This window comes from Ursus arctos, unplaced genomic scaffold (assembly GCF_023065955.2).
Source record: "Ursus arctos isolate Adak ecotype North America unplaced genomic scaffold, UrsArc2.0 scaffold_3, whole genome shotgun sequence".
NCBI lineage: Eukaryota > Metazoa > Chordata > Mammalia > Carnivora > Ursidae > Ursus > Ursus arctos.
This window is the reverse complement of record NW_026622985.1, coordinates 26,683,930-26,697,404: the sequence shown is the minus strand read 5'-3', so window position 1 is coordinate 26,697,404 and position 13,475 is coordinate 26,683,930. Positions and strand designations below refer to the sequence as shown.

At 33.9% G+C, this 13,475-nt stretch overlaps 1 protein-coding gene across 8 annotated transcripts in view; it reads left to right on the top strand.

Annotated features, from left to right (window-relative positions):
• The window catches only part of SEMA3A (semaphorin 3A), an 818,384-nt gene that overhangs the window by 420,591 nt on the left and 384,318 nt on the right, over window positions 1–13,475 (top strand). For all 8 annotated transcript variants that reach the window (XM_057304266.1, XM_057304265.1, XM_057304264.1 and 5 more), the window contains one exon: window positions 3,330–3,363. The gene's annotated coding sequence lies outside the window, so the exon portion shown is untranslated. The remainder of the gene's footprint in view (window positions 1–3,329; window positions 3,364–13,475) is intronic.

Below are 13,475 nucleotides of genomic sequence, written 5' to 3'. Positions count from 1 at the left end.
TTATTAAGAGAAATTATTTCTCTAAATAGCTCTGCCTTGTGCTATTAATGTTAAATTCCATTGTATCATTTGATTCTGGGATAATGATAGTGAATCGTATTTGAAATATTTAAGGCTTATATAGCTTTACACAGCATAGAGATCTTGAAAATATTATACAACTTAGTTGTTTGTTTCTTTGCCAAAACTAAATGTTGACTTTAACGCAGTAAAGCACACATGCATGCATGCACACACACGTACACACACACTCTCACCCTCTTCGGTGTATGTGTGGATATGGAAGAAAATATAAAAGTCTTTGAGACAAAGATTTGAACCTGCGTCATCCTCCAATACCCGGCCTTCCCAGCCAATCCGTTTCTCATGTATCCATCCCATGAACCCTATTTGTTTAATAAGTCATCAAATACAGGGCCAGATTACTTGTTACGTAGGAAAGGTTAGAATTCCTTATTTCTTTTTTTTTTTTTTTTTTTTTTTTTTTTTAAAGATTTTATTTATTTATTTGACAGAGAGAGAGACAGCCAGCGAGAGAGGGAACACAAGCAGGGGGAGTGGGAGAGGAAGAAGCAGGCTCCTAGCGGAGGAGCCTGATGTGGGGCTCGATCCCAGAACGTTGGGATCACGCCTTGAGCCGAAGGCAGACGCTTAACGACTGTGCCACCCAGGCGCCCCAGAATTCCTTATTTCTTACCTCAATCTGATTGAATAATTATGATCTACCTAATTTGAAAAACACATGCCTAAACTGATCACTTTTATATCTTTATAGGGACAAATGTAATTTGTAATCATTTAAAATTTTGTCCATTCTATAAAATTTTAGCTGTCTTTATTCTTAAACAATCACAGTTGTCTAGAAAAATTTACTGTCTGTTCTTTTAGCGTTTTATAGGAGTTTCATAGTTCTTATACAAAATGTCTCCTTTTTTTTTTTTTTCTTAAGATTTTATTTATTTATTTGACAGAGAGAGAGAGACAGCCAGAGAGAGAGGGAACACAGTCAGGGGGAGTGGGAGAGGAAGAAGCAGGCTTCGGGCGGAGGAGCCTGATGTGGGGCTCGATCCCAGGACTCTGGGATCACTCCCTGAGCCAAAGGCAGACGCTTAAGGACTGAGCCACCCAAGCGCCCCTACAAAATGTCTCCTTGTTTGAAAAGTATGTTATTTAGTCAACTATGTTTGAATAATATATATGTCAGAATTTCCTTTTAATTATTTTAAAGTATAGAAGTATTCAGAAGTATTTATCTGAAAAGGTAGATTACTTCTAGAAGATATTAAGTTTAAATATCAAAAGCTAATACAATGAGTATAATGTTTTAAGCTTCTTTCTACTAATAGTCAAGAAGGAAGTAATGTTAGAGTTCATTAGGAGATATTTAGATTAATAAGAATCCTATGATTTCATAAGTTACATTTGGAGAGGAAACCCAGTAGAGTTGTGAAAATGTTCTTCTTTTAAATTGTACAAAGAACACACACACACACACACAAATGTGCTTTACAAAAAGGCAGGATAGCTGATTGAATGTTTAAGTGTGTCTTAATCTTATAACTACCTAATTAGTGCACTGTTAGGTTTATTTGCTCATTTCTTAGATGTAATAAAAATTCTATAATGTTGGTTGTGGTCCATTGACCAGATCAATCATAAAATACTTAGTGAAGGCCAATCATGAACCTGATACTTTTCTAGGAACTAAATATACAGTAGTAAACAAAACAAATCAAATGTTTCCTCGCAAAGAGCTTATATTTATTTGCGGAAACAAAGACATTGGACATAGATGGATGTAGATGGATGGATAGATAGACAGATAGACCTACAAATATTTAATCTGCTATGACAAAAAGTAAAGGTATAAGAAAGAAATTCAAGTAGGAAATCTCTGGGGAGGAATATAATTATTTTTTACAGTGTGGCTAAAGAACCATTCTTCAGCAAAGTGACCTCCATGAGGTAGGAGATGCAAGCTTACCTTCAGGGATTGTATTTATGCTGAAAGAATAGCGAATACAAAGGCCTCAAGCAGAAATGTGCTTGGAGTTTTCAAGAAACAGCCAAGAAATCAAGGTGGCTGTGGAAGAAGAGGGCTAAGAAGTGTGGTTGAGGACGTGTCAGAGTCCACACAGTGACAAATTCATCTCCAAGTCCAATACCTTTGAGTCTTTCCACGGTACTCATAGCACCGAGACCACAGACGTGGCTTCTTTCATGCTGGAGTTATTCGAAAGAGTTTTGTTTTTTACAAATATGTGTATTATGTTATAATGAATTGAAATGTTACAATGATTACTATAATCTGAAAGGCAGGTTTAATATTTTATTCGGCAGTATAATACCAGAATCTGTTAAAATAGTTTTCATTAGATGGTCAGTACACATCTTTTCTCAATGAATGAGTGAATAATTCAAATCCCTTCTTACGACGAGAGGTAGCAGAAAATGGTTAAGAGCCCAGACTGGGATTTAGACTAACTGGGTTTGAATGCAATCTCTTTAGAGTTATATTTCTCTGCATACATAGAGATTACAATGAATATCCTAAGTTTATAACAGTATAGTTTTCATAGTTACCAAACTGGCATGCAAAACTCTGCTCCTGTACCGTTCTGCTCCTCCTTTTTATGTTGGTGGCATGAACTATAAATTTCTATATTGCATGGCCAATCATAGATTTATAATTGTTTTTATGCATTTGACTTTTAAATCATAGAAAAATAAAAAGTGGAGTTCCAAATCAAAATTTCAGGGGTGCCTGGGTGGCTCAGTCGTTAAGCGTCTGCCTTTGACTCAGGGCGTGATCCCGGAGTCCTGGGATCGAGCCCCACATCAGACTCCTCCGCTTGGAGACTGCTTCTTCCTCTCCCACTCCGCCTGCTTGTGTTCCCTCTCTCGCTGGCTGTCTCTCTGTCAAATAAATAAATAAAATCTTTTAAAAACAATCAAAATTTCAATAAACACTGCAATGTTTTTACCTATAAACTAATTTGAATTAAGTTATATTCCTCACGTCTAAGTTGATGCCTGGGAATAACTGATTGTTAATACCAGTATAGAGTGAAAAATTGAAAAACTATGCTATTTTTTAAATTAGTAACTTGTTTTTGTAAGCGACATTGTTTAAATGTAAGCAATAAAAATGTTTTCTAGGGTATTAAGTTAAATTACTATACACTTAAAATTTTTGAACAAATTTTTATGAGAATAAGTTTATAGTTGAAATAAAATGAAATTTGGTAGTGGAAACATAAACTAGTCATAGAATTTTTGATGGAAGGAAATAAATTTATAACCCATATGTATCTCTTTATTTTTTTTAGGAGCTTTCAAATGAATATTCCTGTCTTCTGTCATGTAAGTAAACATCTTATCCAATAATATTTATCAATTTAAAAATCCAAATGGTTTTCATCACCTTATGAATTCTAGACCAAACAGCATGATAGCTATCTATATTTACAATAAATTTATAGTTTGTAGTGAGTGTTACAATGAGTACAGAGCGTCTGAAACAGGTCTGAACTGTTTATTTGCAATAAAGCAGAGCACTACTAAATCACAATGTAAGTAACATACTTTTTATTCATGGTGGGAGTGGAGTTTCTCTGAGCCAGAATTAAATATCTATATATAAAACAGCCAACTATAAAATAAATTTAGCACAGAGCCTAAATTTGAGAGTTCGTTAGCCAGTTACAGTAATCAAGCAAATTAGGGTTTTTCAAAGGATCGTGCCTTAAAAATTGCAGGTACCATGGGATCCTTAATGAAAAAGCCAGGAACTGAATTTTATTTCTCCTTGGAACAGAATCTTTCTTCTAATTAGTCTGTTATATTAGAGCTGTGGCTCAGTGTGGATTAAAAATAGGTGAACAGCCTCTGCATCATGTTCCCCTGTGAAAGTTTGTCTTTACTCTGAAGCCATTTTTCCAAATATTGTTTTAAATTATAGCTGTCCATTTTCAAAGAAAAGGAAAAAAACCTTGAGAACATTGCATTTTTCTGAATCTCAAGTTCCTATCATTTCTCCAATCTGGTATCTAACTGAAGGTTATTAGTCTAATTGAGATAGCTTCTGTCTTATTTTAAACCCAAAGTTCCATGTTTGACAGATTTTTTTTTTTTCAACTTCAAATCTTCACATTTACAGAGTAAATGCATGTGACTATAACTCCCTTTTGGAAATGCTGATTGGCAAAGGGTAATCACCAACAAAAAGAGCTCATAAATGTCCTGCCAATTAGAAAAGATACCAAAGATTTTTGTAACTCAGTACAAGCAAGTCTAGATTATATGGATGTACTTTTGAGGTCCTGTAGAATTAGGACCACATTATGCTTTAAAGAAATCCTGGGAGTTTAGTTAACCAAATGGAGACTACTGCTATAATTACTAAAGATTTGAGGTGTAAAATGTAGAATATGAAATTAAATTAGATAGCATTTATTGAGTGTTAAATATGTGCTAGGTAATTTGGATGCTACATCCCTATCATAGAGGTGAGAAAAGTAAGCACAGTATATATTTACATTGTTTAATGATACGAAGCTTGTAAGTAGCAATTTTGATGTTTAAAAGCTACTAAAAAAAAAAAAACCTCTCATTTGAGAACTTGAGAGACTATGCTTCAAATTATACTGCCTTCAATGACTAGAACACCCAGACACGTATACAAGCAAACTGGATCTCATCTTAAAATTTGAATAAGAAAATGACAAAAGAAGCCAAATATTTCATTCTTTATGTCTGCAAATATTTAGTTTTTAAAATTCCAACCTACAGAGAAGTTGGAAAATAATCAAAATTAGCACCTATATAGTATATCAAATAGATTTATCGGGTACTAACCATTTTGCCACATTAGCTTTCTGCCATTGCCGAGCAGCATTTTTCTCTGAATCATTTGAAAGTAATTGTAGACATTATGAAACATAGTCCTAATATATCTCAGCATGTATATTCTCAAAGGTAGGATATTTTCCTACTTAAATAGCAATTTTTTAAATCACACCCAAGAACTTTAATTTTTATTTCACAGTGTCCAAAAAAAATGTGAAACTTGTTAACAGACAAAAGAGATTACTGAGTTTCCTTTGGTATACTCAGTAGTACAAAATGGTAAATTTTCTATGGACTGATCTATTTTATGCCACCTATGCTTTATAAAATAGAATAGGTTAACTTACAGATTTTTGTCTGTACAGATGCATATGACTTCTGTCTACTGAAAAAGATAACCGTGACACCTATAGTTTATTGCCCTCATTTTTTATCTAATCCAGCAATGTGATCTTAATAATCTTTCATTAATTTGCCTATAGAAACTTACCTCCTCATATAATCTGTGGTCTAAATTTAAGAGCTTACTGATTCCTTACTAATGGATGAGCTAGATAAAATCTTTGACATATATATTTATTTTATATTTGTGTCATGTTTTTAACTTCTTAAAAATTATACTTTAATAGTAATCTTATCTAACATAAGTCCTTACTCAAATTTCCCCCAAGTACTTTGAGAGTATTCTTTATAATTCTTTATTTGTTTGATTATTTTGATCCAGGGTTTGGTTAAGGATCCTGTATTATAATTATTTTACATGACCCTCTAGGTTCCTTTAATGTGAAAGAATAGTCCCTCCATTTCACCTTTTTCTTTTTTTTTATGATATTGAACTTTTTTTTCTTTTAAGTGTGGAGAATAATTATGTTCTAGAATGTTCCACCCAAAAGATTTGTCTGAATGTTTAGTCATGATTAAAATCAGGTTAAACAATTTTGACAAGAATACTGAGAATACTATAGGTGATACTGTGTATTTCCTATTATATGAGACTCACATAATGGCATTTGGCATTTTTTTTTTTTTTTGGAAGTTGCTAAGTTTAATCATGTGGTTAAAATGATTTCCAGGATTTCACTGGGTAGCCATGGTTGATGGTTAACTAGTAACTTGGTTAATGGGATTTCTCCATTGTAAAGTTACATTTTATCGCACATATTTATCAAGCTATCTGTGGGGTGTTATTTTGGAACTATGTAAAGATCCTATTCCCCAACAATACTTTAGCCAATGACTTAGCATGTTCTGATGATTCTTGCTTGGACCAGTTTTTACACTGGTATTTCCAGAACTGTTTTATTTTGAAACATCAGTGTGTATGGAGATAGAAATGGTTAAGGGAGCTCAGGATTGGAGTCAGTAGATAAGTGCCCAGATGTTCATATACATGTGCATATCTTTCAAGTTTCAAAGAATGGTGAACACTTGATTATAAGCCTATTTTTAAAAATATAAGTGGGTTAAAGTGCAGGGGCTAAGCCAAATATGATTATAAGGCTCAATAAAGTATCATTTGATAAAGCTATTGAGAGTTTATAATGAAGCAGTATGTGTGACCTTAAGCCTAATTTTCCCCATCTGCTATAATTGGAATAATAATAACCTACTTCATAAGACTGTTTTGAGAATTGAGATATTACGTGTAAAGCGTGGATCATATTTACTAGCATGTAACAATGATTTTTAAATGCTAGTTATTTTTACTGCATTACAGTGTCCTATCCATCACATGATGTCGTATGTTTAATTTTCTTAAATTACTAATATAAAAGAAAATAATCTTGGCTACTTTCAGATCTTTCTTCCCTACATACACTATTTCATTTGTTGGATTCACTTTCTACCATGTGTTCAGTTTCTTACCTTAAATCCTTTGTTCATTTTTTTTAAGTGGCTCACATAAAATCTTTAGAAAAGACTTTCATTCTTAAAAATTTCATTTAGAGACAATGTGGCAGTGGCAACATTACACATACAGTTATACATTCTGTGATGTCATAAATGTGGCAGGTATAAACAGTAAGTTCCTAAATGGAAGTCAGTAGTAGTGAGAAAGAAAAGAGTAGTGATTTCAGGGGCACCTGGGTGGCTCAGTTAGTTAAGCGTCCAACTCTTGCTTTCAGCTCAGGTCATGATGCCCATGCAGGTCTCCATGCTCAGCAGGGAATCTGCTTAAGATTCTCTCTCTTCTTCTCCTCCTACCCCCAACACACTCTCTCGCAAATAAATAAATCTTTAAAAAAAAAAAGTAGTGATTTCAGGAACATGTATAGAAAATTAAATAAAAGGGAATTATAAAAATATTTCATGTTAGTAAAACATGTTTTTCCTTTGGAGGTTAGAAAAGCAATTTTTTATTCTTTATATTTGTCTTAAAAACAGTGCTCGATAGTCAGAAATAGAAGTTTGCTTTGTGCACTGAAAATATAAGTGCAGTTGCATGTGTGTGCGCGCGCGTGTATGTGTGTGTGTTGGGAGAAAGCTGTATGACATCTTTATGCGGAACACTGTTTTTAAACTTAAACAAGCTTCCTTAAACTTTGAACCATTCCTATTTGGAGCACTATAGCCTGAGGAGGTGTCATTGCATAAAGTATCTCAACCATAGGGTTTGCTTCTGTTTATATTTTGAGTTAAAATGGAAGAAGTCATGGAAATAGTTTAGGAACTTTAAAAATCCTTCCTAGAGAAATAAAAAGGCTTGCTTTTAAAATAACTCATCCAGTCTAATCTTTACACCACTTACAGCACAACTACAAAGATTGCTCATCAGGAAAGGATAAAGGGAATATGCTGATGTTTCTTTGTAAATGATCTAGCTCTTGTTTTATTTGCCTCTTACTTTGAACCATTTCTATATCAAAGTCATGTCTAGTAATGAAAGAGCTTTGGGGGGATTTCTGACTGACAGGTACCATTACTAATAAATTGCCTCAGAATGTAAAAATGTGACCCCTCAGGTGGTTCAACCACATTGTTTGCAAACTGTGACTAAGTATCAAATTCCAGCTTTTCTGCTAAACACTCACCATGGAACAATACAGTTGTACTCTTTAATGCTTTGGCCCTGATTGTGTAGGTCATAATTAGGGATTCAGCTGGGGATGAATGGAGAAGAATGTGGTTGTGCAATTGGCTGTAACCAATCTGACCCTGGTTGATCCTTACTCCTTGAAAACCTGTGACCTCCCATAGCCTCTTGCATGATCCATGCATGTGGTTAGCACTGCCTCCCCACCAACCTTTTTCATCAATAGGCTTTTCAAGCCATTACTTTGCTTTGTAGCCTTATCGAGGCATACGTTTTGAGTGATCATAAATAGCATCTAGGAGTTCAAAGTTTGCCCAGCACAGTAAGAAAAGTCACAATGGGTTTCTTAAGAAAGGCGGCGAGAAATGTTGTCGAACTTTATAGAAATCACGCATTTTAAAATAAGCACATATTTGAATTACGGAAGAACCTCAAGAGAATGCAGAAATGGGGAAAGAGATACAAGGTGCCTATTTTATAGAATCTATTGTATTACTAGGATTCAATTTCACAGATTTTACTGAATCCCTCAAGATCCCATTTACAGGTGGTCCATGACCTTTTGTTGAAAGAAAGAAGAAAACAAACCTGCGTCTAAAATGCTGTCTTAAGAAAGAAATCCAGCTCTTTCTTGTTTGCATAAGAGAAAAAAATTCAGAAAACTTCTCAACATCGATAGGAAAAAACTTATGATTTTTCAATGGAATTTTTACATATCCTTTAAAATGTAAAAATTTTAATAAATTGGAGCCCATTCACTTTTCCCACCTGTTTTGTTGTTACAGTAGAATCAAGACTATATCATCATACACACATGTGAGTATTTTAAGAAATACTGTTATGTTAGTAGTCTATTTTTTCAAATGAGTTTAATACAAAAGAACGACTTGGCTATACTTCGGAAGCACCATAATGGAAATAACAGAACAGAGTCAATTATTCATAGTAATTAGGGAGCAGAGGAGAACTAGCATTCTAGTATCCCTGAAAGATAAATTATTTGATAATAAGATGTCTGATTATATCCCACTCAAGTAACAGTAACAGTGCTCCAGTAACAGTGCTTTCTGCTTTATCCCTTAAATATGTTTAGTTGTTAAAATAGAAGTGCATAAGCACAATCACCTTACACTATTATTTTAAAAATCCCAAGAAGGCTCCTACCATTGTTCCCCCTATTCCAGAGATCAAGTATCACATAGGGAAGAAGACTGTCTCTACACCTCTATTGATGTTTCTGAGATACAGTTAGCTTTTTCTCCTAAACACACTTACACACAGACACACAAATGCACATGCGTACAAACATTTGTTCATACGCTGACTTACTGCAAGCCCATAACCTTCTCTTAAATCTTAAGATTTGGGAGCTATGAAAAGTTATACCCCCTCAAGAAAAGCTAGGAGAAATTCCACCTAATAGTTGCCACTGTGTCAATATAAAGCTATTTTTTTAGGTGCAGATATCCTGGGAAAATGGTCAAATGGCTTTTAAGAGACCAAGTGTGAAGAAACAAATACTTTTGAATGCTTTAAAGCCATGGGGTTAAATGCTCCCCCAAGCAATTTGCCATTTCCGTGTTAATTCAGTTTGTAGAAACATATAATTAGAAACCCTAATACCTGCATTTTTCTTCCCTTTATGAGAAAAACATGTGCTAGCGTACAGAGCAATGGATACACTGGGAAGGGAACCTTTTGTAGGGTAGCTTTATATCTCCTGCTGAAAAGCCACAACTACTACATTTCCAGCAGAAAACGAAGCAAAATAACACTTTATTCCTTTATTGGAAACCAGCACCCCTCCTTAAAACTAAAATTGGTGCTTTCATGTAGCATTAGTTATTTTCTTCTTTACAGGTGTTGAACAAAGTAGCCTGGGGAGTATGCAATCTGGGCTGGGAATTAAATCCAGGTTGCTTGCTTAACAGTGTAATACATTACCATATAGGCACTGGTTGACATTAAAAGAATGCCTTTTATCTTGAAAATTATAAAAGAAAAATGCTCTCTGATGAATGACCACAATCACTGCTTATAAAGAAAAAATATGGTGTGTATAGTTATATGTATATACACAGACACACACACATATATAATGTATAATATTCATGTATATTAGGGTATAAAAATATGACTCGTGTTTTCCTTTAAATAGCAAACAATTGATCATATGATATAAAAAAGATAACATTAGTTTTATTGTTGTTGATTCTTGTGAAAGGCTAAAGAAATATTTAACAGTTATAGTATTCATTTATTTTGGCTTTCACAGTTGGGAAAATTGTCTTTAAAATCAATTTATTATATAATTAATGCTACTCCCTAATACGATCTGTATTATTCTTTCCAAACATAAAAAAAATGAAAAATTTTGAGAGAAAAGTATAATATTTATATTTCTTTAATAATATTAAAACTCCTGTATTTTACACCTCATAACCAAAGAAACTTGGGATCCAGTGCATGATTCTCTGAGAAATAAAATTCTTACATAATTATAGTAGTTTCTCTCTAAATTAATTTGTTTCAAAGATACCTGTTTCCACAAATTGTATTCCATTTTATAATTTTTCCCACCTAACTTATTTGGTCCAAGATGTCAGTGATTCAGAAAACATTTCCCTTCTTCTTCTCATTTGGAAACAGTTAAATCAAGCACACACACAAATAGATTTTTTTTCTTTTAATTCAAGAAAAATTTAAACAATAGGTGTTTTCTATCCATGGATAAGTAAATGAGCTTCAGGGAAGAGAACAATCTTCTGACCGTGAATTTCAAGTAAATGCTAAGTTGAATGTTAATAATGCCAAAATTACTATCCCCTCAAGTTTTGATTTAAAAATGTTTGGACCTACGGTGCTTGGGTGGCACAGTTGGTTACGTGTCCGACTCTTGGTTTCATCTCAGGTCGTGATCTCAGGATTGTGAGACCTAGCAGTTGTCAGGTTCTGGGCTCTGCAGGAAGTCTGCTTGAGATTCTCTCTCCCTCTCCCTCTGCCCCTCCCGCTCATGTGCTATCTCTCTGTCTTTCTCTAAAAATAAGTAAATAAATCTTGAATAAAAATAAAAACATTTAGACAGTTGTAAAATGCCAAGGAAGTAACACGAAAAGGTCTGATGTGAAAGGAGGTATTGGGATTTGTGTAGTGTGGCGGGCCTAGTATGACAGAATGTAGAGGGATGCAGGAGTCAAACAGTTCATTGGACTGTCATGCAACTGTGATTTTAAAGTAAGGAACTGAGAAAGGAGGACAATGTGCTTGAAATGTGTGGTACCTCTGAAATTGAGAAAAAACACTTTTCTAAGAAGTGAGTAGTCAGAAATATCATATGCCACAGTGATATTAATCAGGACAAAAATGAGAAAAAGGTACCAGATTTATAAATGTTAAACGAAACAGCATAAAGCTCTTGTTATAGGTTCTGGGACATGGCAGGCACATAATGAATGGTAGCTATTATTACTTTCAGTAAGGAGGGATGGGATGAAAGCCATAAAAGACTGAATAGATAGGAAAGTGAGGAAGTAGCTGGATTAAACATGCTTAAGAGTTGAGAGACAGATTGAAAATAAATTTGCAGTCAACACGTCTTTTGGTTGTTTTGTTAGTTTGCTCATTTTTACTTTCCAAATAACTGACCTGGTCATTTGAAAAAGTAAATTGAATAAGACATGAGTCAGCTAGCACAGTGTCTGGCATACAGAAATGCAAAGAGGAAACAGTCGTTTTATTTACCACATGTCATGCCCAGTTTCGTAAGCTTTGCATGATTTATCTCACTTAATTATCACAAAACCTCATGGGCTAAGTGCCACTCTACCAGAGACGGCCTATCATTCCAGTATGGAGATTTACATATAAGGAAACGAAACTCCGTAAGGACTTTCTCAAAGTTACTCACGTAGAGGGTTTTGTCTGACTCCTCTCCACAATGCCACATTATGTGTCAGATGCACGCTATGCCCACAGTACCTATGAAGTAAAAAGGAAAGAAATTCGTGGAGAGTATGCTGGCAAAATTACAGAGTGATTTCAGAAAAATGCTAGAAGTTTTGATGCAAAAGAAACTCAATAAATGTTTATCGAGCAGCTGATACTTTTCACACACTTCATTTTTCTGTATATTATACATTTAATTGGAACTAGACAATTGAAGTAACAAGATAAAAGTAGACTATCATTTGATGTTATAAGCGTATAGGAATGCTGTGACTCTGTATCACTTTTAATTTCTGGCCTGGTGTTTTAGTATGCCTTTAAAAACTTTCATTACAAAGTGGAAATGTAAGTCAAGATTTTGAAATCTCAAACAATAGCCATCATATTTTTTGTGGGGTTTTCTTTTGCAAAAGACTATATATGTCATATTGTCATTTATGTAACAAACTGGACACAGAACATGAAATCCTACACCTTTTGTTACCTTATGTTGGACAATGATATAAAGGTGTCATCACAATCATCAACAAAGGCATGATTAAAAAATTAACACATGCTACTTATTTATTAACTACTAGTATCCTACTAAGAATTTTGACCTTATTTCTACCTGATGAAGTAAATAATGCCTTGAAAAGGAAACAGGATTAAAGTGTGGGTCCCAGATAACCTCTCTAAGGCAAGAAAATAAAATAAAGAATATACAGATAGAAAAGAGAGAAATAAAACTTTTATTGTTTTTTTATGATTTCTTCTTACCCGTCAAACCTTCAACCAGGAATGCGTTCCAGCTACGTACACATCAGCCTTTGGAAGCTTGCTTAATGCGAGTCAGTTGTTGGTAGGTTAATTTCTTCATGTTTTGTTCTCCTGAAAACAATTTTTTTTCACCTGCTTCTTGAAGGAAAGTAGTTCTAGGTATAGAATTTTAAGTTAAACGGTTATTTTCTTTCAATACTGAAAATTGTTACAGTGCCTCCAACTTCCATTATTGCTGTTGAGATGCCAGTTTGCTGCCATTCCTATACAAGGGATACGTCTTTTCTCTCTTGCCATTTCTAGGTTTTGTTTTGTTTTGTTTTGTTTTGTGGTCTTTGAGGTTCTATTACTATTTTATATGATTGCAATTACTAGTCTAGGACTATTATGCATTATATTGCTGTAGCTTGCTCACAATTTTTTCCATTAACCCTGTTTGTAATTTCTTACTCTCCCAGAATAAAAACTTGGATGTCTTTCATTTATAGATTTATATTTACAACTTCATAATTATATCTAAAAATTCATGATTATATTAATTTTTCTTTTCAAATATTGCCTTTTACCTATTTTTCTTTTTACTCTGGAATTTCAGTTAGACATACATCAGCCTTCTTCAGTTCATCTACTGTATCTCATACTAGGTTGCTGATATTTTAACTCCTCTCTGACTGCCTCATCAATATTTTCTTTAGCTTTATTTTCCAGTTCTCCCTTCCACTTGGATGTGCTGAATTTTTTCACTTTACTTTCTTCATCTCTAAAACTTTGATTACATTCTTTTTTAAATCTCCACAGACTTTATAAAGTCTCTGGATCCTCACTCAAATTTTCAAACTTACTTTTTTCCCCTGAAATGTATAAAATATGCTTGTTTAAATTTCTGTCT